This window comes from Gallinula chloropus, assembly GCF_964237585.1.
Source record: "Gallinula chloropus genome assembly, chromosome: 12".
NCBI classification, from domain to species: Eukaryota; Metazoa; Chordata; class Aves; order Gruiformes; family Rallidae; genus Gallinula; species Gallinula chloropus.
Genome location: NC_140097.1, coordinates 9,238,448 through 9,265,289, shown reverse-complemented (window position 1 = coordinate 9,265,289; position 26,842 = coordinate 9,238,448). Strand labels below are relative to the sequence as shown.

Genomic DNA, 26,842 nt, shown 5'->3' with positions numbered 1-26,842 from the left:
AGTTTTGTGATGCTTTTCCACGTGTGCAACATATTTTTGAAAATCTTGATCTCACACCTCTAATTTGAAGTATCTAAATGTGAAAAGCTGATGCTATGCTGATAATAGCAGACCATTTATTCCCACATCACATTACTTACCATTCACAATGCTCACCTGTACACTATATGGTTTTAGAAATACATTAAGATAATTAAGACTATCCATTCTTAAAGCGTGGTGTTCCCAACACTGTAAATATACTTTGATTTTATTCTACCTTGGTGACTGCACTCCGTGAGTCAGTGAAACAAAGCCATAAAGTAAACAGTAGAAGTACACGGACGCTATTTATAATCATCTGATCTGCTGTGTTCACAGAAATTAATAATTTCAGATTCCCCACTTGAAAGTCAATTTTGTAACATTATTAATAGGGTCCAGAATCCTTAGCAGAGCCTCAGTTGTGTAAATCCAACAGGCAAGTACATGGGACTTGATTCTAATTTCAATTCCCCAAAGACAGGATTTTTTTTCCTGCCTTACAGCATTATGTTTGCAGAATGAAGACCTTAAAATCACCTTTAACACCACTTGGACTTTCATGACCAAAGGCTATGAAAATTAACAACTTCTTATTTTTTCAGTATTAAAGCGAGTGTTCAAAGGACTATTGGAAGAAAATTAAGTTCCATGCCATTGTATTACAGTCATCTTTACTTTTACTGCATCTTGAAGCCTGCAGGTATTCAGGAATATTCTCTATACTCCAGCAAAGGTCTGGGAGGTGCTCTGGAGTTAACAGGTTCACACAAAGGTTACATCAACCAGATTTTCAAGAACCACATGAGACATTTGAAATAAAGATTAAAACATACAAAGATAAGTTCTTTCCCTAAACAGAGAAACAGCTTGTTTCCATTTACCAAATTTATCGGAGTAATCCCATGTATAATTCTGATTAAAGAGGGAAAAAAAGGCGTTTTCTAGAAGTAAAGATATAGGGGCAGGTTTTGATAATTTTTCAGATTCCACATGAAGACAGACAAGATCGTAATGGATGTTTGCTAAAGTGGGAGCAGACTTTTTGAGCAAGCTCCACAGCTCGTAGCTCCCAGCAGAACAGGAGATGACTGGCCCCAGATGCAAGTATTAATGTGTGTCTCATTTTTTTTAGTACAGCATCAGCTATGCCACCACTATTCTCTTTTTCTCTTGCTACAACTTACACTATTAAAATGAAAGAAACAAGAAATATGTATTTAGAAAGCAGGTACTTGGAAATAAGCCCATCCTGCATAGGGACAAAAATCCTACTTTTGTGGGGTTTTAGTTCTAAAATGCTGTGCCTCTTGGCAAGCTACTGGGCATAATAAAACTCCAGTAATTTATTTGTGCCTTCCCAGCACACTGTACAAAGCACCTCCATAAAGGATGCTATTGGCTGAACTTAGGGCCCAAGGGAAGAGCTGGAAACTTGCTTGGCAGACCTGATTTCCATACCAGGAATAAAGGAATAGAAAAACTAATTAATTTTACTCATAAAAGGGAAATCCATGTCAACAGTAAAACAGGAAAAAGGACATTTGTTTAATCTGAGTTCATTTTTCAGAAGGAGAGAAGGGAAGCTTTTACCCTTAGGGCATCTGATACTTAAGTAGATAATTATCCTTCTTCTGCAGTACTGCTTTATTATCATGGGTCATTGAACCATTTATAAATGAAGAATTTCCCCTCACTTACCTCTAGCAAAACTTCTGCTTACATTAAGACAAGTTTCCTTTTCTCCTTTAGATTTTTTTCCCAGCAGTTTCTCACCCTCTCAGACTCACACACGCCTCACCAGCAATTATTTGCTCTCTACCTAGCTCAGGGCCACAGCCACAAGTATGAATTTGTGCATTAATCATGGTTTGTACAACCGTATATTAACACTGTGCTACTTGTCCCTGTGATGCATTGTGAAAAACATGGGCTAAACGCTGCTTGTGAGAGCTGCTGTTTCCATAGCACAGAGGAGAGGGAGAAGAGAGTGCAGTGAGTGCTGGTTGTGACTGAGGCAGGACATCTGTTTTCTCTTCTTAATTCTGTCACTAATCTGCTCTGTCATTTGGGCACATTGTCTCTGTACTTCCCTCTCTCCTCTTCCACACTGTGTATATCTTACCTGCTCACGTAGCATTTATCAGTTGGTGCAAGGGATGTTTATTAGTGGTGAGGCTCTCCGTTCATGGGGGGTGGTGAAATGCTCCCACAATATCAAATGATGTGCCCATAAACCATGTCATTCTGCAAAAAGGATTTTCACTTCCTCCTTACATTACCAAGGCTCATTTACAACTCAAACTAGATTTTAGCTATATTTCTGTCTTTGAATGTGATAAATAATTCAAAGGCACAATCACATACTGGAGCATCTTCACTGAACTTTCCATCATTTCAAAATAATTCTACAAAGAATAATGATAGAAATTCTGAATCAGAGCTAAATTAACATGAGAATGTAATTAGGACAACATTCAAGTTATATTTAACTATGAATATATAAAAAGGCAAATGTTAGAATGAATTCATGCATTTGAGGTCATTAAGAAAACAACCATCACTGCAACTTTAAATCATAGTTTTTAATACTAGGATAGTTTTTAACTTTATATCCTGGACAGATTTTAATCTGGATAAATGCTCTATTCATGTCAAAATTATTAAATTTAAAATTAGGTAAACTCTTCATTACTTTCTGCAATTCCCCACTGCAAAGACTGCTACGAATTACTGATGTGCTTCAGGTGACTGTGAGTGAAAGTGAGTCTGTACTTATGTCTATGTGCAATTACTCCTTAGACAGAAGCATCTACTGCTATCTGAGATGCCTCAGGGCATCCAGCTGCCACTCCAGAAGGGCAGGAATGTCCCATATGTCCTGTGTCATATCTGTCAGGCAGGTGGGAAGCCTGAGTCATCTTGCGGTATCTGGAATGGCAGTAGGTGCCTATGTTTGGGCTACAGCCCCCACCTTTACAGAGTGGCTCATCAGGACAAGGGGCAGATACCCAGCAGGCATGCTGCATGACTGAAAACAGCATTCTGTCTTCAGGAAGTTTGAACTTTATGTTTCCTTTCTCAAAGCACTGTAATTAATAATTCTGTGATTTCTTCATTCATTCTGAACTGCTACTGACTGATGAAGTTTCTATTTTTAAGCTTTGATGTGCACAGCTGTTATTTCCTTCAAATTCTCTGAGTCAGTCCACATCATTAGACTACATGCAACTTAATGTGTCAACTTCTCCATTTTAAGGAGTGGAAACCCTTTACACCCTATTATATTCTGTGATCCTGTAGATCCTCTCTAGATGTTACAGTATCTCCCATCAGCCTCACTTTTTTCCTAATACCTAAACACACATGTACAAATCAATATACATACCCTCACACACACTAAAAGCTCCATTAAAGATTTATTAAACAATTAGGAATGTCAGTATTTTCCAAAGAGTACCAGCAGATAGTAGACTAAAACTCCAGGTATATTAGTGTAAGTGCATAACCATAAAGCAGCAGTAAAGCAACAGTGGATCAGACCCATTACCTTCCAGCTGAGCTAAAACCTACAGATGACCTATGATTTCAACAAAATCACTTGTCCTTATATATTGGGCACAGTGGCCTACTCCCTGCACAACCTTGGGCAGGTTGTTTAATGCACCAAAGCCTGTGAGCCTCCTCCATAATTCAAATTAACAGCCTCTGCCTGTTGGTCTATTAAGATTGTAACCTGTTTGGAAAAGCTCAGACTCATGGCCAAGCAAGCGTGGCTCAACAAGTTTCTACACACCAGCAGAGCAAGTGTGAAATACATGTGCCAGGTCCCAGCCTCAACAGTCAAGGTTGCACACTTTTACATAAATCTTTTTCACTCTTTCACTGACAAAACACAGGGTGAACATCTGCATACTGACCACTTCAAATGCGGTTTTTGTAGAATCCCAGACTGATTTGGGTTGGAAGGGACCTCAGAGCCCATCCAGTTCCAACCTCTCCACCATGGACACCTTGCACTAGGCTCAGAGTGCCTAAAGCCCCATCCAACCTGACCTCAAACCCTGCCAGGGATCCAGGGGCAGCCATAGCTTCTCTGGACACCCTGTGCCAGGGCCTCCCAACCCTCACAGGGAAGAATTATAAAAAATAGACATTTCTTCCTAATGTCTAATCTAAACCTCCCCTCCTTCACCTTAAGGCCATTGCCCTTGTCCTCTCACTACACTTTCTTTTCATTAATACAAATAGAATGGAGGCTGAAATTCAAAGGCACAGCAGCAATTTTTATTTACTTTATCTAATTTTGACTTTGAAGCCTAAATTACTGCAATTCTGTCTTTAAGGTCTAAGCCATGCTCTGTGTTCCCTTCAATGTGATTCTGATCAACCCCACAAAGTGCCCATTATAAATTTTTACGCACAAATATAAAGGTACACATGCTCTGTAGTCCTGAAATGCTGGAGAAATTACTTTGGGGAGTCAAAAAAAGAAATAAAACAAAAAAAAAAAAAGAGAAATCCCAAAGAGGTTAAAATTCCTTTTATGTGACAAGCGTTAGAACTAAACATAACTTTTTTCCTGGTTAAGTCCATTAGTTTCCTATACAGAAATCACACTTTCCGTTTTGATTTTTGTTTTATTCCTTAATTTGAACTTCAAACAGAACAATTCAAAGCTTTATAAAGGAAAAAATAAAGGGTCTCCAGGTACTGACATTCTAACAATAGGAATAAAATTCTTTTTTTTTCCCTTTTGTCTTTTTGAGGAACCAGTAAAAACATTAGAACTGACAGGTTTTCTTAATACACGAGGCTTTAAAAGAATAAAATACAACAGGAATAAGACAGAATATCTACAAGTGAAAGGGTAATTGCTTCTTTATGAAGCCTCTGGGTTTGACCAATATTGTTAGTTTTCTAAGCCATTTGTTACAGAAGGTTTTAACTTAGGAAAACTATTCATTTTCAGTGTGTTAACATGGTCAGGAATCCATAGCTCACATTGGGATGGAAATACTGTTCTTATTCAGCAGGCTTTTAAAAAGATTTTTCAATATCTTCTTCCCTGTCACAGCAGCACAAGTCAAAATCACAATTATTTTTTTAAAATATATCTTGAAGATGAAATATTAGTGGTTAATAAAATTTCTAAAACTTTTAAAACTCATGAAATGTTTTAGCATTCTAACATTTTTCCCAAAAAAGGCAGTTTAGTTAGTAAAAAATTTCCTTAATAAATTAAGTTTGGGAAAATCATAAGAACTGACTTTTTCAATAATATTTTGTTTTGACTAACTGGTTTTCATGAAAATAAAAAACAACAACAAAATAAAGCCCAAAAATGCATGTCCCAAATTATGGTACCTATGGAAACAATGTTTCATCATGTACTTCATAAGCTTGGGTGAATTACTTAAAGCACAGTAGCTTCTGTCCAGCTGAAAACACCCCGATTGCTTACAGAGCAACTCTCAGCAAGAATTCTTGCCTTAGAGATCACAGCTTTGCTCATTTTTGGATTAACATAAACTGCAGCACCATGGATGCCACTACAATCTCTTTCTAATAGCAGGTAGCGTTTGAGAGACACGTAGAGATGAGGTCCCTTGAGCATGAGGCTGCTCAGTGGCCAGTTCAGCCCTCTCTGACGTGGGAAGACAGTACCTTGGTGTGGCTGCTGGGAGTTCAGGGGCCAGAAGAACCAGCTGCAGAAGACTGCAATAAATTATTATTTCTATCTGTATGAAAGACCCCTTCTGCACTTCCATAAACTAGCTGATGGGAATGCAGAAATAATGTGCTGTGGGGAGCTGGGTGAGGGATTATTCTTTTCTTACGCTGCTTTACATGAATTTGCATCAAGTGCCCCAAGCAGAGAGAATCAGTCAGATGAAGCCTCAGGTATTAAAACTCACCACAATATTGTCCCCAGATTCAACTGAGGAGCATAGGCAGGGGTATTGAATTCATCATTGCATCTAAGCAGAAGTTTTCTTTGTTCAAAAGCTCTAATTGCTAACAGGAAGAAGTCCCATAGCTCAGAAAAAACACAGGAGAATGCATGACTAATAAAATTAATATAACTGAAAAACAACTGCCAGTCATTTATCTTTTTTCTGCCCTTGAACAATTCTTCCCATTTTGAAGGCTACAGGAGCAATTTCTCTGTGCAAGGAAAACAATAACAGTTCCATAGACATTGCCTATAAGGCGAGTTCTGAAGGAAGCAAAACCAACTGAAATAGTGCATGCACATATACATACATACAAGGCATCAAAAAGCCCTTAAAAATGAATCAAATGCATATTCTGCTTCATTACGACAATAATACGTCAATGCATCCACTCATTCCCCCCAAACCTACTGAATTAGGATGTACATAAAACTGTAGTAATGCAAGTAATGTCTTCCCCCAGGACAAATCTTATTCAGTAAGATGGAGCAAGTCTCCACAGATTTCCTTCAAAAAGTGACTATTTGGCATAAAAGTGAGCATCTCATAATAGGAGAAGGTGGATGAGCATGCTTTAGCAGGGCTTACATGTAGAACTAGATTTAAATATATTTTAGAATGCTGCTTTGGTATAATAGAGGAAATAGTACTTGCTAGATTGGGAGAAAAACTTAGCTGTGAATGATAAAAATTATTAAGAACCAATGAAAATGCCATAAAATTATAATAAAAACAAAATAAATCTTCAGAGTATTAAAACAGCACACAATGCATTGTTTTGATCTTCCTATGCCACATCTTATCATTAATAAAAAAAGTCATTAAGATAAGACAAATTATCTAAATGCAGTTGATCTTGATCAGGCAGTACAGATATGTTTACACTAATACAGAAGACCAGATTTATGCAAAGAAACAGAGAATTAGTGGTTCCAGTGGACCCAAGCACAATCAGTGTAAATCTTTGACATGAATCTCTGCACTATGCTAAGTGTTTCAAGACCACACTGCAGCTTTTATACAGTGGGGTTTTTTTCCAGTCTACCTGATCTTCTCACCCCACTGAAACTACTTAAAATAATCCTTCACGTCAATGAAAGGTGAAATGGTTCCAAGAAATGAACAATAAATATCAATTTTCTGTAAAAAAAAAATAAAATCACTACATTGAATTTAAATATGGATATGGCTTATGGTCGAAATCATGAGAGATAACACAGCAAAGTACAAAGTGCTGCTACTCAAAGTAAAGAGACTCCACAAGACAGAGGGACACAGCAGGGAAATGTGAGATTCAGAACTGTTCACTTTTCATTTTAAACAAGCCTTTCGTATATTTGATATTCCCTTTAAATGCCTTTAGGGTATGTCAAGTAGGTCACTAAAAGCTCAGTTCCTCATAGCGAGTGGTATTTTACTGTAGGATTTGTCCTTTTCTGCTAGCTACTGACCTCAGGGGCGGCCTCAGGCAATAGCAGGTGCCTAAGTGGAACCACAGTGAGAATAGCCGTGGGAGAGTTTGTGGCTCAGAAACACCTCTCTGATCCAAGTTTCATTTGGCAGAAATTTACTGCATACCTAAATTTACATCTGTACCAGGAAACACGATGACATTCTGGGATCACATTAAACTTTTGATCTTGGAAGGCCCAAAGCAATGACCAGTGGCCAAATAGGAAATGTAGCAGTCCCGTCATGGAAGGACTTAATCTACAACTGCAATGAGGTTCTCAGAAAATCCTGTAAAGAAATACTGGTGTACAACAACCCATTTCAGCTAAGAACTACATGTATGCTGCTCAGGATGATATATACAATTTCTAAATACATGACCAAAATACTCATAACTACATGAATTACTCTGCACATATACCAATTATCAATATACAAGACCACTGAAAAAAAACCCCATGCCTGAAGCGGACAGCAACAACCAAACAACACTTGAAGAGCAACACAGAGTGGTTTTTTTAGCTTTAACACTGGAGCAATGGCATTTGCCATCGTACAAAGCAACTCATTGTCTACAAGTCTTGTTCAAATGAGCTGCACCACCAGAAAACTGCATTGAATTCAATTTACCAGACTTATCCCTCCTGGAATTGCAACACGTCATTGCAAAGCCTGACTTCAAACAGAGAAAGTAAGCTCATGATCCTGGACTCTCCATCTGAGAATAAGAAACAACTTGTGAGAAAAAGCTTCAGCGCTGAGTCTTAATTAAGCTGAGGCACCATCATATTCAAAAAATAATGTGATCATTATGAAGTTATATTCTAGCTCATGAGTCAGGAACTATAACGAGGGAATAACTAATTACTAAATATTAGTTATGACAAATTTACTTTCTTGCAATTTACTGGATGCCATATTCCAGACATTAAGTTTTATAGGAAACAAGCTTTAACCTGGTAGAAAGACACCATAGAATGTGTTGGGGATTAAGGTTCTGTACAAACTGTACACATTATTGACATTGTTCTCTATGGTACTTGAAAGTAGAGTCTTTTTTTCTGTTCTAGACATCTATGGTGGGAGACAACAATAAAATAAATGGATGAATATTTAGTGAATCCTTCTGGGATATATCTGGCCTAATTTTTGAAGGTAAACTGGATTGATCATCAGAGGAAACAGTGGATTTGGAACTGTGAGAATCCAGTGCCTTATGGTGATGTTGAAATATCCTGCTGCTTAGGAAGTTTCACTCCTTCCATCATCATCTTTTTTTTTTTCCCCAGAATAAAGTTCTCTCAAGGAAGGACCTGTTAAACCTGCTGCTGCAGAAGCTGGTAACAACCAGCTTTCTCCAACAACCTAGTGATGGCAGATGATCAAGAGCTTTACACATACTCTTTATAACTCTGCACTAAGTCTATGCTGAACAGCATAGAGAAAGATGAGCTTGGGGTAGCACGTGTCAGACTAACAGTGCCTTCATTTCATAACCAGTGAAGCATCAGCTGGAGGAATGCAGTACAAGATCAATTATCAGAGTATCACAGGGGACAATGAATACATTTGGATAATCAAGGTTTCAGGTAATGAAGGTAATTTTGAATGTAATTGATAGATAATGAGGAACATGAATAACAGGGAGTTTTGGTAAACTGAATTTGGATAATTCAGACTGCCTTATACACTAAGTGTATTCCTCAAAGACTATTGTAATGTATGTTGGGATTTTGAAAGTTTAAAAATGGAATAAACCACCTGATTCCCATTAATTGCTCAGAAGTGGTTTTCTACTTTGTTCTGTTAGAGTGGTCAGAAAACTGTCCAATACAGTCAATGGAGAGCTAGGTTTGTCTTAAGTTGGAAGCTCTCATGGTGTATTTTGCACGCTTAGTTACTGAAATTTCCTCTAAAGCAACAGAATGAGCTACGCTGTTCCAGGGAACTATTCCATGAGCAGAATGAGCCTAAATTACAAAGGAGAGAGAGAAACCCTTGCAAAGAAAGAAATGCTCTGTATCCCTTTGCAGGAATGGCTTAGCACTCTGTAAGAACATCAGCAGCTTTAGGAACAATCTGAAAAACAAGAGAACCTTCTATCTGCCTTACAGAAGAGCTGTTCAGCACACTTGCACAGCAGAAAGGCAAATCATAGTACCTTTGCCCTGCAAGATCATATCTTTGCTGCTGCACCTAAAAATAAATCTGCTGGTGTATTTCTATCAGTTCCTTTCGATGCTTAAAACTGCAAAGCCCGCGATAAAGAATTTAGGCAATGCAATACAGACATTTGTCTAATACACAATTGAAGTAGATGTAGCAGAGAGATGCTAAGAGAGTTCGTATACTGGTTTTGCAAATGTTATTACTATTTTGTTGTTTGGCAGGACCTACTGTAAACAGTGCTTTTGTAATCCTAGGAATTCTATGTTATTCACCAGTGAAGCTCAGGAGCACGCACATCCCCCCCTCCATGCATTCAGGAGATGGGTGGTGACCTTTACAAACATTAATAGTTGGAAGATGAGGACACTGAAATGGCAAACAAGGAAAACGTAACTGAGGGCTGACAGAGGTATTTCAAAATCAAAAGGAATATAGCAATAGCCTTTCCTGAGGTGTAGGTATTCAGGGATTAAAACAACTAGTGCAGCAATGCAGGGAATCAGCCTTCGCTCAGCAGTAATAGAGGGAAAGGTGAGGTGGAAATACCAAAGACCCTGCGTAAAGTAGAGGCTCAGAGGCAGTCCAGCATGAAAAGAAACTATTTTAAGCCACTATTCTTTAGCTATTTAATTTTGACAACTTATTTCATATTGGCTTTAACACAAAAAGCTTGATATCAACAACCATGTTCAAAGTGTGCATAGTAGGGGGAAATGGTCCCAAAGATGCGTCTTCCCTTTTCCACCTGGGAAGTCAGTTTTGGAGAAGTCATACTTAAGGGCTGAGTAAAATGTAAAGCAGATGTAGAGTACATCTTCAACATAAAACTATCTGTACAAAGCTCTCCTTTCAATAGAAAATAAAACTCAAGCGGAGATGGTATAACACAGCTTACAAAGCACCCGAGACAATGAAGGCTATAAAGGAGGAGGGAATCAGAAAGTAGGTCTGCCCCATTTTTCACTTGTATAATAAGTCCTCTTGGATAAGAGTAACAGGGCCCTGTGTCATGATTGCCTCTGTAGATGCTGTTCTAATACTATTATTGTCATTAATGTTCATTGTTCCCAGCTCTGCACATCATCGCTAAGCATTTCAGTATGCACGGTACATAAATTCATACTCTCATCCAGGACTCCTGCAATATTCAACAACATAAGAATGAAGAAGACAAACTAGCAGTTTAACTCTGAATAACCTTATTTTGTGTGTGTGTCATCTGAAACCATTACTTTAATGTGATTATCTGTTTTTATTATTTCCTTTCCGTGGACTTGGAATAAAGACACAACTGAGACTCTCTCAGACACGGTCATTGGCATCATTACAGTCTTTCTACTGTCATCAACAGAGATCTGATCTGTAAATCAAGTTAGACCGTAAGGGCTACTGAAGAGCAAGAGCTCTTTATCATGCTATTACATACCCAAGCTACCACTTCCTCTGGCTCACTGAGAAAAACAAGCTGGTTTAGTTCCTTTACATAACCAGAGAAGTTCTTAATGCACAGATTATTGACTTAGTGGGGTTTTATCATATCCTAGTGTACCAGGGGATTCCTTAATCCAGGACTTCTTTACATGATCTATTTTCATGGCTCTTTTTATTGTCACAGTCTGTCATTATAATGATTTGCAAATCCAGAACCAGCGTATGCTTAGCTCCTTAACAGGTGCTCAAGGAGGCGAAGGCACTTCTCTCTCATTTGCCCTCTTACACTCCCTAAGTGCTGAACCACATCACACACAGCATCACAAAACCCCTGCAGGGCTGATTTCAGCAAGGAACCACATGGCACAATGTTGCCTTTCTGCCCACAGCAGCATTTCTACACCAGACACAAAATAATTTTGCTGGTCAGCCTTTGAGGAGAGGCATGGAACAAGGACACGTTCTCAAGGAGCCAAGTCCATCAGACCAGTTCTCTACAGAAACAGGCATCTCCAAGAGCAAATATGGCTCTCAAAATGGTCTGCTGCACAACTTCAGTTGCTAAGAAAAAACATTCATGCTTGATTACTTGGTTGATATTTCTGAAAGTAGCCAATGATGTTCATCCTTAGCACAGGGTCACTGTTGAGGAAAACAAATGTTCCAAAGCAAATGGGTAGTGTCACTGGCAAGGGGAGACCCTGAACATCTTGTAGTTGAGAGATCAGTAAAAAAATAAATCAAATGAGCAAGGGATATGAAAAGATGTTTGTAGAGGTGCAACTTCCACTGTCACCATCTGTGAGTTCCTGCTTAGTAGAGAGGTGAACCTGTTCTCTCGTCTACTCTCTCTTCCAATTTATTGAGCCTCAGTTGCATAGGCCCAAACAGAAATACCCATACAAACCTCAATACCTGCATGAAGCTCCCCATGACATCTGCAATGACAGGGTTCAAGGTTATCAGACACTTTAGACTAAGGGCCATCAAGACAAGCATCTGCTTCTACGGCCCTTCAACCCTTACATCCTACTTGTCTCACATTAATAGATATTTCCCTTGCCACTGTTGGAACCAGCGTGGGAATCTGCTGTGCACTCCAAATTAATCACAGACCCAGAAGTCTCATTACGCAAGGTCTGAGTAGCTGTTAGTGCTTCACAGCACGTCTACATACCCCCAAAGATTTGGGCTGTGATCTCTGGTTTGGACCTCTCAGTGTTACCATAATACAAGCCGATAACAACAATATGTCACTGTGCTTGTTGCTAGCAGACAGTTCCCTGGAGTGAAGAAAAAATTTGTTTGAGTCTGACATGTTATCATTAAAAAAAAATTATGCCAAAAAAACCCAACAAAGAAAGATGACAGCACTTCAACCACATCCTGGATGCGAGGCAGAAACTGGTGTTGAATTTGGTATCACAAACTTTGTTCCAGCAAATAGATTTTTAGATCTTTCTGTTTCTTCCTTAAATTACAGCACATAGCATTTTTGGGGGGTTTACAATCACCATCAAAGCTGTCTTGCTGAGAAACGCGGCTGTCTTTCCCTTTCTGAAGGTCACAAAGTAGATAACCTGTATCTAGGGGCTGAAAGAGCAGGGACATTTGGTACTTCTCCAAATGAAAGCATCTCCACTGCCATTTGTTCAGCTTCCTCTTGTTAAGCTGCTGGATATGAATCACTCAGTGACCTCCCAACACGTCAGTAATGGCTGTGTACACTGTTATAAAACTCAGTCTCATAGAAATGATGTGCATGCTTGCTGCTCTGGAAATTAAGCATGTGTTCTCTACAGAGTCCCCTTGAACGTGCCTGTCTGCAGGTCACATGCAACCCTGTGCTGATACTTACCACTGGTGTGAAAAACACTCATGAAGTATTTTTCCTGAGCTTCACATTGCTAGCTAAGGATTCTTATCAGGACAGTCAGAACCTGGTGGCACAGGCGTTCCTGGCTGCATGTCACTGATACACAACAGAAGACACAAGAGATGTCTAAGCAGAAGCAAGCAAACTAACAGCAGTATAACTAAAAAAGGCCAAAACCACTGTTTTTTGGTTGTTTATAGGAACTTCAAAGTTCTCCTCTGTTATAAATCATTCTGAGCTACCAGTCTGCCTAAGGATGGCTGTGCTTTTGAAGGTGAAAGCTTGAAGATCAGACCTTGGGTGATAAAAAGAGTGTTGGTTCTACTACAGACAAAGTCGATTGCAGAGGAGATAAAATGGTGTCCAAGAATAGGACAGATCAGGATGAGATGTTTTTGCCATGCACCAAGAGATAAAAGAGCTTCCGTATGGCAGATTTTCAGTAGGAGAGAATTAAGCTCTAAGTCATATTTGCCATCAGGAAGTGGGGAGTAAATAAAATTTCCATTTGACGACCACTTTCATAGGACATTCTATTAGAATGTAAAGTTACTGAATGAAAAACAACCCAACCTTTTAAACCAAACTTTAGAAAAAAATAATCTTAGTGAACAATTCTTTAAAAATCCCTGGCAATCATGATGCCAGATGCATTTATATTTGTACTATGAATTTTTAAGTGCAAGATAAGCAAAGTTATCAATGGAAATGAAAAGTCAAAGAATTATAACAAGGAAGGGAAATTGTTCTGTAGCAAAACATGCTCAGGATGTCCTCAAAAGAGGAATCAAACGACAATTTAACGTTGCTTCAGTCTCTTCCAGAATAAGCTCATCAGCCTGCATATGAAAACAAAAACCTGGTTCATAAAACTTTCAGACAAACTATGTTTAGAAAGCATTAAAAAAAAATAATCAAAAAATCCCAGTCTTTTCCTGGAAGAAAGTTATTTGTATGCAAATGTACCCCAACATTTGTCACCAAAACTAAAGGATTTTTAAGTGAGAGAAGTTTTTTTTGAATATAAAGTTTATCACTGCTTTGATGAAATGAGATGCCAGCTGCGAGGTTGCTGCTGTCTCCTCTAATACCAATTAAAAGGATGGAAAATGGAGCTCTAGCTTGTGCTCACAGGCAGAGCTGGCACCACACATGTAGCACAACTTTGACACCTAAACCTCCAGTGGCAACAGCTAAGACATCAAGGGACCTACATTTAAAAGTAAAACACTAGACTTACTGGCAACCTCTATGACCTGAAGTATTACAAAATGCATGAAACACTCATGTATTACTTACAATTATTTAATGTGTTCCAACAAGAGGAGGAATGGGGAGCCAAAGTTTGAATAAAACAAAAAGCACATTCTATTGCTGAGAAAGAATGGTCAAACTTACATTGTTTTACATGTCTTCATTTCTTTCTGTTTGTTCAGAAGACTGTGTTTGCCTTTTGGCATCTGGGCATCTTGGACAGCTTCACCTAACCCTTCTAGCCAGCAATGACCACGCAAAAAAGAAGTAGAAGCAGTACAACAAACTGCACCCAGTGCCATGCCTCCCTCCCCAGTCCCCAGCAAAGGAAGGAGCCTTCCAGCACATTTTAGAGGTCAGCAGAAGCAGACAGACCTCAATGCCTTGGGGCCCACTTAGAGAATGTCTTGTCAGCAACTCTGTCTTACAGATCTTAGATTTGGAAACATTCAATAACTCCTCCGTTCTTTTTAATTACAAACTCTGCATTTTTATCTACACCTACAGAAATCCTGAAATAATGAAATCCTGTGAGGAGGAGCTTCCTCCTCTCCCAGTAACTTTGACCTCAGCAAGTACTGGAAAACTCAAAAGATTTGCTCAGACTTAGAAAACTATCCACACTTCCAGATACTATCACCATTGCTCTGCAATAGTCAATTGCTAATTGATTTCCTTTAAACTTGTGCAAGCTATAGATACATAGACGTGTACGTGCATTGAAACTCAAAGTGTGTTCCTTTGTTCAGAACTTCAACATCAAAACATCTACCATCTCCCCAAGTGTGCTCTAGGACAACCTGCAGCACAAAAGTAAATCAGTTTTAACAAAGCAGGAGAGATTATTAGCATAGTAAACATCTCCTTGAAATACCATTCTTCAAATTACTTTCTTGCTTTAACGCATGTTGCTGCACAATTGTGCTACAGGTTCTTCACTGAGAGGGTGGTTGGGCACTGGAACAGGTTCCCCAGGGAAGCGGTCACAGCACCAATTTGGCTGAGTTCAAGAAGCATTTGGACGATGCACCCAGTCCGGGGTTTGACTTGGCTGGTCCTGTGTGGAGCCAGGAGTTGGACTTGATGGTCCTTATGGTTCCCTTCCAACTCAGAGGATTCTGTGACTGTATGATTTCTGAGACTGTCACTGATCAAAAAAAGCTCCCAAACTTACCAACAACCAGAAACTCTCAACGTGGAGGTTTAGCTTGCATGCCTGGATGTACACACCTACTTTCTCTGTTTGCATGCCATAAAGATCTTTCAGAAATAAGAGCCCTAATAAATGAAGACTAAAGTCATTAAACAACATTTTAAATACATCAGAGAACAAAGTGTTCCCACAAGGGCAAGCACAATGCAAAACAATACATCTGCACATAACGGCGTTCCACATTGTGGAAACAGATGTCAAGAAAATGCTTTTTTACCTTGATTCAGTTTCCTCAAGCAGACAGATTTTTAATGTCTTTTTTTTTAAAAAAAACATGGATTAAAACTGGTGGACAAGAAGCTGGGCTGAGCAGCTGGGACATTTGCAGCCCCTTTCTTCTCCCACAACGTATCTGTGTAGGTGACAACACATCTGGATCACTCACTCTGCCTTGGCTATGTGCAAGGAAAAACCCAAGGGTCGCTGGCTGTCCTGCTGAGAGGTGGGAGGCCATGCCGGGGAGCCAGCAGCAGACACCAGCTCAGCTGCAGGCAGGAGGATGCAGCATGGCAGGGACACAGTCCTCACCTTGCCTTACATCTTACTGGTGCCCTAGTGACTCCTCCCAGCACACAGGGGCCATCTCACAGCACAGAGCATGCCATCGGGAAAATGCAACTGGAAAATCTCACATATTACATTACCTATCTTTAACTACAGAAACAGAGGCACATGTGGAACAAGCCCCTCTACAGCTGTCAAACAAGATTTGAAACCCAGTTTCTTTGGTATGGGGCACAGAAGTCTTCAGAAACAGCTAAAGGAGATCTTACACAGCAGGAGCAGCACACTGACGCTGCTTGTTTTGCACACAGACCGGCACAGAGCAGAAACAGTTTTGGGATTTCAGCTTTATAAAGTAGTTTTGCTATTCAGAAATGCCAACCCTTGAGATAAAACAAGTACAAAAGTTTGCCAAGGTAACTTTTTTAGCTGACAGAATGCTTAAAAAAAAAAATAACAAAAAAAAAAGTAGAGAAAGAAGGACCCTAGGATTCATCCATCCTGCTCCATATAATCCCCAAACAGGCTGTGTGCAATAAGGAATATATTATTATTTAATATTTTTTCCTTACATAATTTAGCACAGTACTAGATGCTGCAAAACCTTTTAACCCCTGCATTATTTTTTCCTCTCTCAATTTCCACAAATACCAGCTTTTCTCTAAGGAACTAATGTATACAAGTTAATAAATTGAATAAAATTTAATCCTCACATAATAAAAACTCATGAAGAATTCTTTAGAACAAACCAGGAGAAATCCCAAGCTGATGAAAATCATTAGTGTTAGAGATGGCCTCACTTGGAGCACAACCCCTCAACTCAAAAGAAAAATCAAAGGTATCTATTGCCTCTTTCACGAATGCAGTTTGGAAGCCACAAAAAAGCAGTAGTAACACGATGTCAGGCAATGTAAATATACAGGTAGGTGTCCAATTACTTCAGCTTTAAAGATCGGTGCAGTCTATCTCTTTATAAGCAGCCAGGGTACACACAGGTTTTGATACATACGCTTGATGTATTTACCTTTGAAATCTGGCACTGCTGGTGACTCTTGTTGTTCAACCAAAGTGTATGTATGCAAAAGCTAGATCATTTTCATCATGCTGTGCAGTGTATAGCTGTGCCTTTCAGACTAAATATCTATGCTGCTGAAGAAAATGCCCTTTTTCTTTTGAAGTAGGAGAGTACAAACCTCAAAGGTTCATTTCTTTGCTATGACTAAGGCCCTAATGAGCATAACCAACACATTATTACACCAGCTCCGGAGTTACATGCAAATATATCCAAGGTAGATCTTTGTCAATACATCTCATAGCACAAATCCACATTGCAGTGAATGAAGTTGGTATAAACTGGGCTTTCATATATTACTTCATATTGAAAGAAATATTGGTGACCTTATCCAGCATGACTGCTATAATAGTAATAAAACTGAATCTTGGAAGATTACACTTCTGGTCAAAGTAGTAAAATATGACCTTATGCTATTCAACATTGACATTTATTATATTAATTCAGACACAAAAACTGCATTAAAATGATGTTAAGTGTCTGGCTTTCAAGCACTACGGCTAAGAAAGTTGATCTGCAAGCAAGACTTCACCAACTCTCTATTTCGCATTTCACCATTGTGATACACTTGACACCAGATACTTCTAGCCACCCAGATGATCTCAAATCTGGTAGTTTGGAGTCCTTAAGTAAAAACCAGCTTGCATCTCAGCCACAGAGATCACAGCAGGGGTGATAAAAAGGACTGCACTACAGAGTTCATACATGGTGGCCTCAAAATAAAACTAAAAGACAAAAATACACCCCTCAGAACCAGGACTTCATCTTTGCTTTTCAAATGTAAACACAAAGGGCAAAACACCGAGCACCAGACTGCAACAAGAATTAAAATTTTCAGTCATCTTTTTGTATGACAGGAGCACGTCCATTTCAAACACAGACAAAAAATACCTATTCTCAGGTCAGCAAGGAAGTTTGAGGATTCTGCAGTCCCACGTACTCTGAACTCCCACTGATTTCACTAAAAATACAGGACATGCAGAGAGAGGAGCGTATCAGAGCAGAGATGTGCACTGCAGATCTCAGAACAGAATGAGGTCTGGAGCTATTTTGGGATACAGTGAAAGTTGAAAAGTAGAGCTATCTGGCATTCTTTTCTACTTTTCTGTAGTTAGTGTTTATTCACAGGCAAATAGTACTATACAAAACCCCCCATATTTTTCAGGGTTACAAGACAATTCCTGTTATTATTAAAAAAAAAAAGTAAAAAGACTCCAGATTCTAAGTGATCTTACATCAGGCAACAATACGGGGATTTGAGGATTCATTTGGTAATTCTGCACAGAGATCTGCTTCCTATTATGAGTATCCTGACTGTTGTGTGCTAAGGTACATGCTCACAGTGATTTTTTTAAATCAGAAATTCAATAGCCATTTCATTAATTACAAATAGCAGGACAGAAACCTCTTTTCTTTTTGCCCAGAACAGAACTCTTCTGGCCAGTCTGAAGTTCCAAATGTGCCCAAATCTTAACAAATCTGAGAATTAAATGAGAACACTAATGCTTCCCACTATGTTAACAAGTTGCAAACTTCTGTTTAAAATTTCAGACAGAGAGAAAGGAGAAAAATGTAGGATTTTAATGATTTAAGTTGCATATCTGTCAAGGACAATGGTTTGGTTCTGGCAAATGCTAATACACATGTTTAGCAGAGCAAGGCAACATCAGCTCAGTGAAGAGAGCAGATTCCCCCCCTGCCTGGGAGGGAGGGCAGGCATTGCAAAACAAAGCTTAAAAAAACAAACCCGTGGGTTTGTCATCAGGGTGGAAACCACATCTATTTCATTTCAGTAACATCACATATAGGCTTTTCTTTTTTTAGGCTATGACTGACAGAGCTGTGCCTCTCCTGTAGTAAGGGAAACGTCTTGTTTCAAAAGCAGCTTCACCCCAAGACAGTTTTTGGGTATGCGCACCAGGCACACTCTCCTCCTAGTCCCTCTGGCTTTGCTGGAGCATCTCAACATCATATTTGTGCAGGAGATCTACAGCTCTTCTGGTCTGGCAGCAGCTGTTCCCCCTGGATGGGCTGACAGCGCAGCCCTCAATGTCTATGCAGATCCCTTGATGGTTCCCTTCCCATCTCAGGGGTGCAGCTGGGTCAAGTTTGTGCGGTTTTTTTAAAACCTCCTTTCTGACACATTTCAGCAGCATTCTCCTTATCCACTCATATTCCTGACTCATCTTCATGTAACGTGCTCGTTTAACAATGCACAGCAGGCCCCACACCTGGATATAAAAGCCTTCTTTGTTCTTTACCTCTTCTCCTACATTATTTGCATCCCACTACAATCCATCTCCTCTTATTTAAAGAGGACAGAAACGTGACTAGTAAGGCATGTTATGAACTAGAGTATTTCACAAAAAATCTGCCAAGCCCTCCATGGCCAAACTAATTATAACTGTACTCTCTCCAGCTTGAGGAAGCTAAATGGAGACATACAAACTGTCTTTGAAAATAGAAAAACATGCAAGTGAAAAATGTTCATATGGAGAAATATGCATAGAGCATCGAGGCTTCAGGAGCAGCAGTTTATAGACCCAGTTACTACTACACGCATTTTAAATTTGAATGCCTCCTCAGTATTCATGAAGTGTACCACAGTTCAATAGTTGTTTTCATGAGTTGTGCCTTCATTAGGTGAACAACATTAAACACCTGGGATACTGTTCAAACTAGTCCTAAGGGGCAAATTTTCATGACAAATGAGCTGAGATAAATTTTACAACTGAAAAAAAAAATAATCTCAATTTTGCAATGGTAAATTTACTACTTGTTTCAAAGAAATAAAATAAAGCAAGAGAGACACAAAGTTAATATTAATATTACTTCTAGAAAATCCCCACAGAAAAGCTTTCAGCTGGCTGTGCAAATAAGAACACTTTCAAACACTAGCAGGAGAGTAAATATTTATTGACACGTGTGCTTTTTTCCCCCCTTTCAGGCTAATAGGGTTAATTCCCCACTATCTTGGAAACTTCTGTATTTTCATGATCAGGGTGACTTCTCATGCCTTTATGGCTAACAGTGTCTTAGAGGTTCAAATCACAGAATCATAGAAATCTGTTTTCTTTTTCTCCTAAGGCTCATAGCGTGCTTGTTTGGTTCTTATTTGGATAATATTCCATTGGAGATGCTACTAAATCTACATTTTTATCTGACCTCTCACTTCTGTGTTCAGTGCTGAGCAAGAAGTGCCTCAGTGCATGCACAGCCCTCTGGCTCAGGGTCAGCCACGGGTGTTATCCCACCCAAAAGCTTTGGGAAGGGACAAATATAGCTAATTCCAAGGAAATCCTCATGTCCTGCAGGGCTGCCACGACTTTCCACAGCTCTGGCCATCCTGCTGCACAGCAGGAAAGGTTGATTCCCCACCGGCCACTGCTATCAGGACAGACAAATGTTTTGTGGATGGGTTTTGATTCTCTCCACTCATAGCTGGCCCTGCCCAAATGGATGTTAACCGTGACAGCTTACTGAACTGTAAAAAGAATTAAAATAATTCAGACTGGAGGTCCTGACAGCTCAGTACTTGATAGCAGTCTGATATCAATGACTATCATACAGCCCGGCTGAGCCAGGGCCAGTCTTTTCAGCTGGCTCCACACAATCTAGGCAGCACGACAATCTCAGTTCCACGCCCTGCAGAAAAATATTGACATTGTCACTAACACTCATGCCAGAGGCAATAAGGACACAGAGGTGGACTTACAACTCCATTTTGTTCAGACACCAATGCTGCTGAGTGGAAGAAGGGGCAGTGAGGACCAGCCTGCTTCTCCTAAAGCTGCCAGAATCATGTACAGGGAAATTTCGTTTGTGGTCCTTGCACCTGGCATCTCCTCCCAAGCACTACAACAGTTGAAAACAGTGAAAAGCAGCTGTATTTTGAGATAGTTCTAAAAACAATTACTATTTCTATAAACCTTTTTTCCAGCTTCTTAAATCACAGCTGCCTCCCTCCTTCAATGACACCATCGCAGTAAGATAATACTGTCTAGCTGAGTAATACGTGTACATACACAAACATCCCTAGCGTGGCAGAAGCTCTCAAGACATTTTCTTCTCTGCCTCTTTTTATGGTCTTTCTGGTTTATTATACCCTAAACAACCCCTTCCTCAGGAGACATTCCAGCTCTCTTCCAAGCAGCCACTGAGCCTTTCATACTTAATAAAACATAAAAATTAAAGCAATGAATATTAGAAATATCCATCTCACTCGATTAGCTACTCTAGAGTGGACTGTAACCCTTTGAACATGGTCAGCTAATCCCATTAGCTGGTCAAGCAATTTTCTCTACTGCTTCTAGGAGCACAGAGCTCACTAGAAAATACATTTAGAACCATGCTCACCCTTTAGATTAGATTAAGCTGCCTATATAACTCTAAAGTGTGTCCCTAAGGTTTAAGACCTATATAGTAATCCCTGTATTTTCCACAATTCAGCGGGCATGCACTGTTCCTAAAAATTACCACAGGCTCGGTTTCACTTAAAGGTTAGACCCTCCTCCAAAGTACCAATTACTGTGGAATTACAGGCCAACAGAGCAAGGACTTTCTTTAAGGATTACTAAAATTATCTTTTTCCTCACACTGAGAAAGAATTTCCCCAAATTTGGTTTATTAGCAAATCCAAGGAAGGCTTGAACGGGAGCAGGGTAGCTCCTCTGGATTGCATTTCAATGACTGCTGGTCTTTGCCATGCAGGAGGCTGCAAATGCTGACTCAAGTCTCTCCTGTGCTGGTGTCCGTTTGTAAGGGCTCTGTGGCTTCTTTCTGTAAGCTTGTGCTTCAAGCCCTCCTTGGGAGAGGAGGAGCCTGCCTCCTACACCCAAATATCTCCATCCAGTTGCCAGGGAACCTCTGAGAACTCAATATTCCCTTTCCCTTCTCATTACTTGAGACCTTCCCCACCAAGCTTGGTTATTTGGTTTCAAAGCAAGGGCAAGCTCCAGTGGATGCTTCGATCTGAATCCAGTTTTTCCCTTTGCTTGAAGGTGGACAAGTTGGTTCATTAACACCATTTTCACTTTTTTTTTTTTAATGCACACTATAAAATACCACTTCCTTCAGGCCCCAAGAGCCTGAAGAGACATGGTGCTAGGACCTGCACAGATGAAGTAAGGAATAGTCCCTGCTCAAAAACCATATAGGACAGATAAAGGACAGGAACACAAAAGGAGATGAAATAAAATGCATGTTCAAAACAGAGATATGCAGTACAAGCATATAAATGTCATTCCTAAGGAAACTGTGCTAAAAAAATCTGCCATAATCTAACTCAGCAAAACTGACTGCAGATGACTGGGAAGCCTAGTATCATTTCCAATGTAAAACCTATTTATGTGGACTAATTTTAAGAGTGCAAGAAAGCAAATCAGCACCAAAGTTCAGCTATTTACATCAGAAAATAATGCCAGAAATATGTTATGTCCCTCTTGATTATATGCCTAAGGAAAGGATGCTAGAAGAGCAGAAAGAAGATATCTGAAATCAGTAACCATAAAGGCAAATTATTTTGATTTTAAACAGTGACATCTTGAAGTGTGTTTTGATGAAAGGTTTATAATTTGGTTGGTATTAAAGTTGAGTTTAGCTCAGAATATTCTTCATAGGTGAATTTTCCAAATAACATGAGGCTACTGAGAAAATGTTCTCTAAACTGAACCCTAATTACAAAAGTGCAAACCATACCACTTTGCTAATAGAGCACGGCTTTCAGTGACAACTGTTCCAGGAAGATGCTACTTTCTTGTAATACGTGTGAATTCTCTACATGTTCCAAAAAACCAGCAGAGTAATAGTAAATATTTGGTTGGCACAGCTTCAGCACACAGATCACATACTCCGAGATTTGAGGACTCCGAGTCAAGAAAATGCTTCAGTGAATGCTTAAGTTTGAATATTTACACATCAGCCGCCTTCTTTCCCCACAGTTTCTCCCCACAAGGCCCCTGTGTGACAGCACAACCCAGCAGATTAGACAGGCTCTGCTCCAGCTAAATCAAAAGCAGGTAGTGCTGCGAATCCGGGAATGTCTGCAGAACAATGTCTGCCCTAAACCAGGGATGTAACGGCCCTATTTTCATAAATGAAACATTTTCATAAGTGATACACAAGTGAGGACTTAAGCAGAAAAAGGGCAGACTGCAGAAAATATGCCACATCACAGGTAGGCAGAAAAATCAACTGTAGCATTTGCCCAAGAAAGGAGTTAAACAGGGCTTTGATGGGAAGGTTCTTAAATAATCCCCATGGAGATCTTTAATAGGAAATGTATCTAGAAACACATTTCTCTACTTTGAATAACAAGGCCCAGGTTTTTATTAAGCCAGGCACACTGAGCAGAGCACACACAACACTGAGGAAAGCACACAGACTGCACCACAGGCACTCACGCACAGCGCGAGCTCAACGGGGAGCAAAGACAACAGCCCAGCTCCCTGGGCACACAGAGCCCTGTGAGGCTGCACAAACCTCCATCTGGGAGTAGAGAGGGGTGCTTGCCCAGAACACCTCCCCAAATTGAGCTATGCAGTATTGCACTGATGCAGCTAGGCGGTCCCATGCCACACTGACTGGTGTCACAGCTGGGCAGTGTCACAGGAAGCCCTCAGCACTACCAAGGCAGCAGAGGTCTATCTCTAAACCCTGCTCCTACTATCACTGTGATGTGCATTGCTGTGCTGTTGGCTTAGCCACCCCCATGTCCAGACCTGTCCACTGCTGGTCTGTGGTATTAGGAAAGCCAAAGCACCACAGTGTGGAGTAACATTTCAAACTTTAACCTTTGTCATCTTTGGCCCTCAAAGAGTCAAGCTGAGCTTGGGCACAACTGAGGATCTGTATCACAATGGATCGCTTGGTGTCAGAAATGCTGGACACTGAAAGGGCTGATTGCATAAGGCATTAGGAGTAGATTGATCTCATTGCAGACACACCTTTTATCTACTTAGCAGCATTTGACATGTTAAGGAAGCCAACATGCATGGAAGAGAGAATGCGTTTCAGTCGGTGACATTTTCAGTACAATACTCTGAGTTAAAAATGCATTAGCAGTAACTTTCCATCCATCAAAAGCATGAGGCAGGAAGCAACACTTGCCTGGCAAAGTCTAAGAATGCTATTAAATGTGCCGGAGGCCAGACTTCGTCCTTTTTTTATGATCCATTTGCATAAGTAGGACATTTTCACATAAGTCTACACGGCTCTAGGGCAGCATAACTTGCCACCTCTCTACCTGACTGCTACTTGGATTGCCTGACTACCAAGCATCAAGGGCTGACTAAACATCATTTTTTAAAAATGATTATACCCTGACCCATACAATATTTGCTCATTATTTGAATTTCTATAACATACAAACAGCAAGTAATTACAATCTCATATAGCTGGAATGACAGCTGGGGGTGAGAAGCTACCACACATTAGCTGATTTGCAGTAGCTGTACAAGCACACACTGTCTGCCCTTGGTGAATACAAGAGATTTATGCTCAAGGAAAACTACTGATGAGCAATGATGTCTGGAAAGCCCCCACATGCTGATGCAGATGTCCCTCCCTCCATATGTGGGGTCATTGTGTCTTCATCTTGCCATGGACTTGCCTTTAAATTGCAAGGCCGTGAACCACTCTCCTCCTCACTCTGCTCCTGTTACACAGAAGTAGAGATCAATTGCTATCCCACAACAGCAGTCCATACTTGCAGCTCCCCACTGACAGAAGAAACACAACTCACATGAGATGGGCAGAAAACCAAGGACAAAAGGAACTAAAACATCACAACACCATCTCATAAGACTTTTAACTGCCCCATTCAGAAAGCGTCTTTTGTAAAAAGATTAGCAGTCAAAGATTCCCCACAGCCTGCCACACCAGAGGCTGAGCATCCATCCAGCATAGCCCCATGCTGCCCATAAGGGCTTTCCTGGTTTGGGTCCCAGTGCTCCACCTGCATTAGCTGCTACTTCCCATGGGCTTCTGTGTTTATACAATAAACACTTGCCAGAGTCCAGCATCCTGTGTTACACAGTGCACTTGGTTAACTTTTATCTGCATATTTAGCTTTCCACAAAAGACTTGTGTAAGAGTCTTTCAAAAAAAACCTTCTTTGAAGTGGCACAAGGTAGGAACCAGCCACAGGCATGCTTGCTCCTGCTCTCTGTGGGAGGAAAGGAGGAGGGCAGGCAAATACCCTCAGTGTCACTACTCCTTCTGCTATTCTAATGAATGCTCCTCACAGTCGCCTTTCTGATGGAAAGCCTGCAGTTTCTTTACATAATGACTTCAGAATAAATTGCATAGGGATCAGAACAGAGAGAAAATTATACCTTGTAAGTACAGTTCCCTGTCAAACGCTTCTTACTTACTTCTTTCTTTGGATCATACTCACCGTGTTTCTGATGATGCAAACACATAAACGTGTGCCTTTACCACGACTAGCAGCTACTCTGGAGTAAAGCCACATGTGTGTGGGTAGGCATTTGAAGTAGCCAGGTGCCTAAATGTGATTAGAATAAAAACAGATTTTCTTGCCATTTCTTCAGGGTCCCAATAGTTAACCCTAAAACCTGTTACCTGTCAGGTAATTTTAGACACTGCATGAAAGCAATCCACAGCTTTAGGAGTAGGCAAACTATCTTTTATGCCTTCTTTAGACATCCATATTTAGTAAAACTCTTTGAGAATTGTTACAGGCATCTAAGCATTTAGGCAACGTAGATTCTTTTCAGATAGATTCTTCTCACTGACTCACATTCAGAGAGATGGCCAAGACCTACACGGTAAGTCTTATCCAGTAGCACTTGGAATGGCAAACCTATTGCTATTAGCAAGGGCAGGGGATGGAGATGAGAGCAGTTGTTTAAAAATGTAGAAACCTGCAGAGGCAGTTTCCTGCAAACACAAGTTCTCAAGACACTAAAAAAGATAAATTTCTTCTGTTCTTGAATCCAAGGATGCTATGGGGTGAGCCAAGGGAAAATTCTCCCTGAGCCTTAAATATGATAGCATGATAGTCATAAGCTCCCCCACTAACTTCTTGCTATACCTTGGGCTTACTTCACCTAACTTTAGCCATCTAAATATTAGGGTAGTTTAAATTTGTTTAAATCTAGTTTAAACCTGTCCTCGGGGGAAAAAGAAAGACTTCTCCAGAATGCAATTTTCCTGTCCTATGGCAGCTGTCTCAGGTAACCAGGATAAATTGCCTCCTGGAATTACCTGCTTCTTTTCAGCCTAGATGACTGCCAGAGACCAGGGCTGACCCATGTGAAATAAAGGGCTGGGTGGCTACGAGGTGTGTGGGGGTGATAAAGTTACGTTGGTGGCAAGCACAGAAAGAAGATTTCAGCTTACCCCAGGAAATGCTTGGTTATGAGGGTACTCTGTCTGGTTCCTGGCTTTGTCACTGCGACTGCTTTCTGATCAAGGCAGATCCAGACCTGACAGACTCCAGGCAAATGGCAAAGGCATTGATTCCTGTCTTCTGCAAACTGTAGCAGGGCAACAGAGGGAAGCAGAAAACTAGAAAGGTGATAGCGTCAGGAACTTGTCCTGAATTACAGTCTAGTGGATCAGGACAGCAGCCAGGCAGGCAGTGTGAGCTACAAAGGTAGTACCCATTCTGGGAGTGGGTCCTAATTTCTGACACTTAGATTAGGCATTGTGTCTGGGTTGCACAGTGCCAGCAAGCCATCCTCCCTGCAACTTGCTCACTCTGGTCTGTGCCATCTGTGAAGCTGAATGGTAACAGTGCAGTGCTCTCACCCTGATCACTGATCAAAATACCAGAAGTGACAAGTGATCCCAAGTGGAAGGATACATGGAAATCTCACACCAGTATTACCAGCTTCACCAGCACAACTTTGAATCAAATAAAAAGCATTTGC

General features: G+C 40.3%; 1 protein-coding gene across 1 annotated transcript in view; it reads right to left on the bottom strand.

The window, feature by feature from the left end:
- Positions 1-26,842, bottom strand: part of FHIT (fragile histidine triad diadenosine triphosphatase) — a 570,515-nt gene that overhangs the window by 142,355 nt on the left and 401,318 nt on the right. The window lies entirely within an intron of this gene.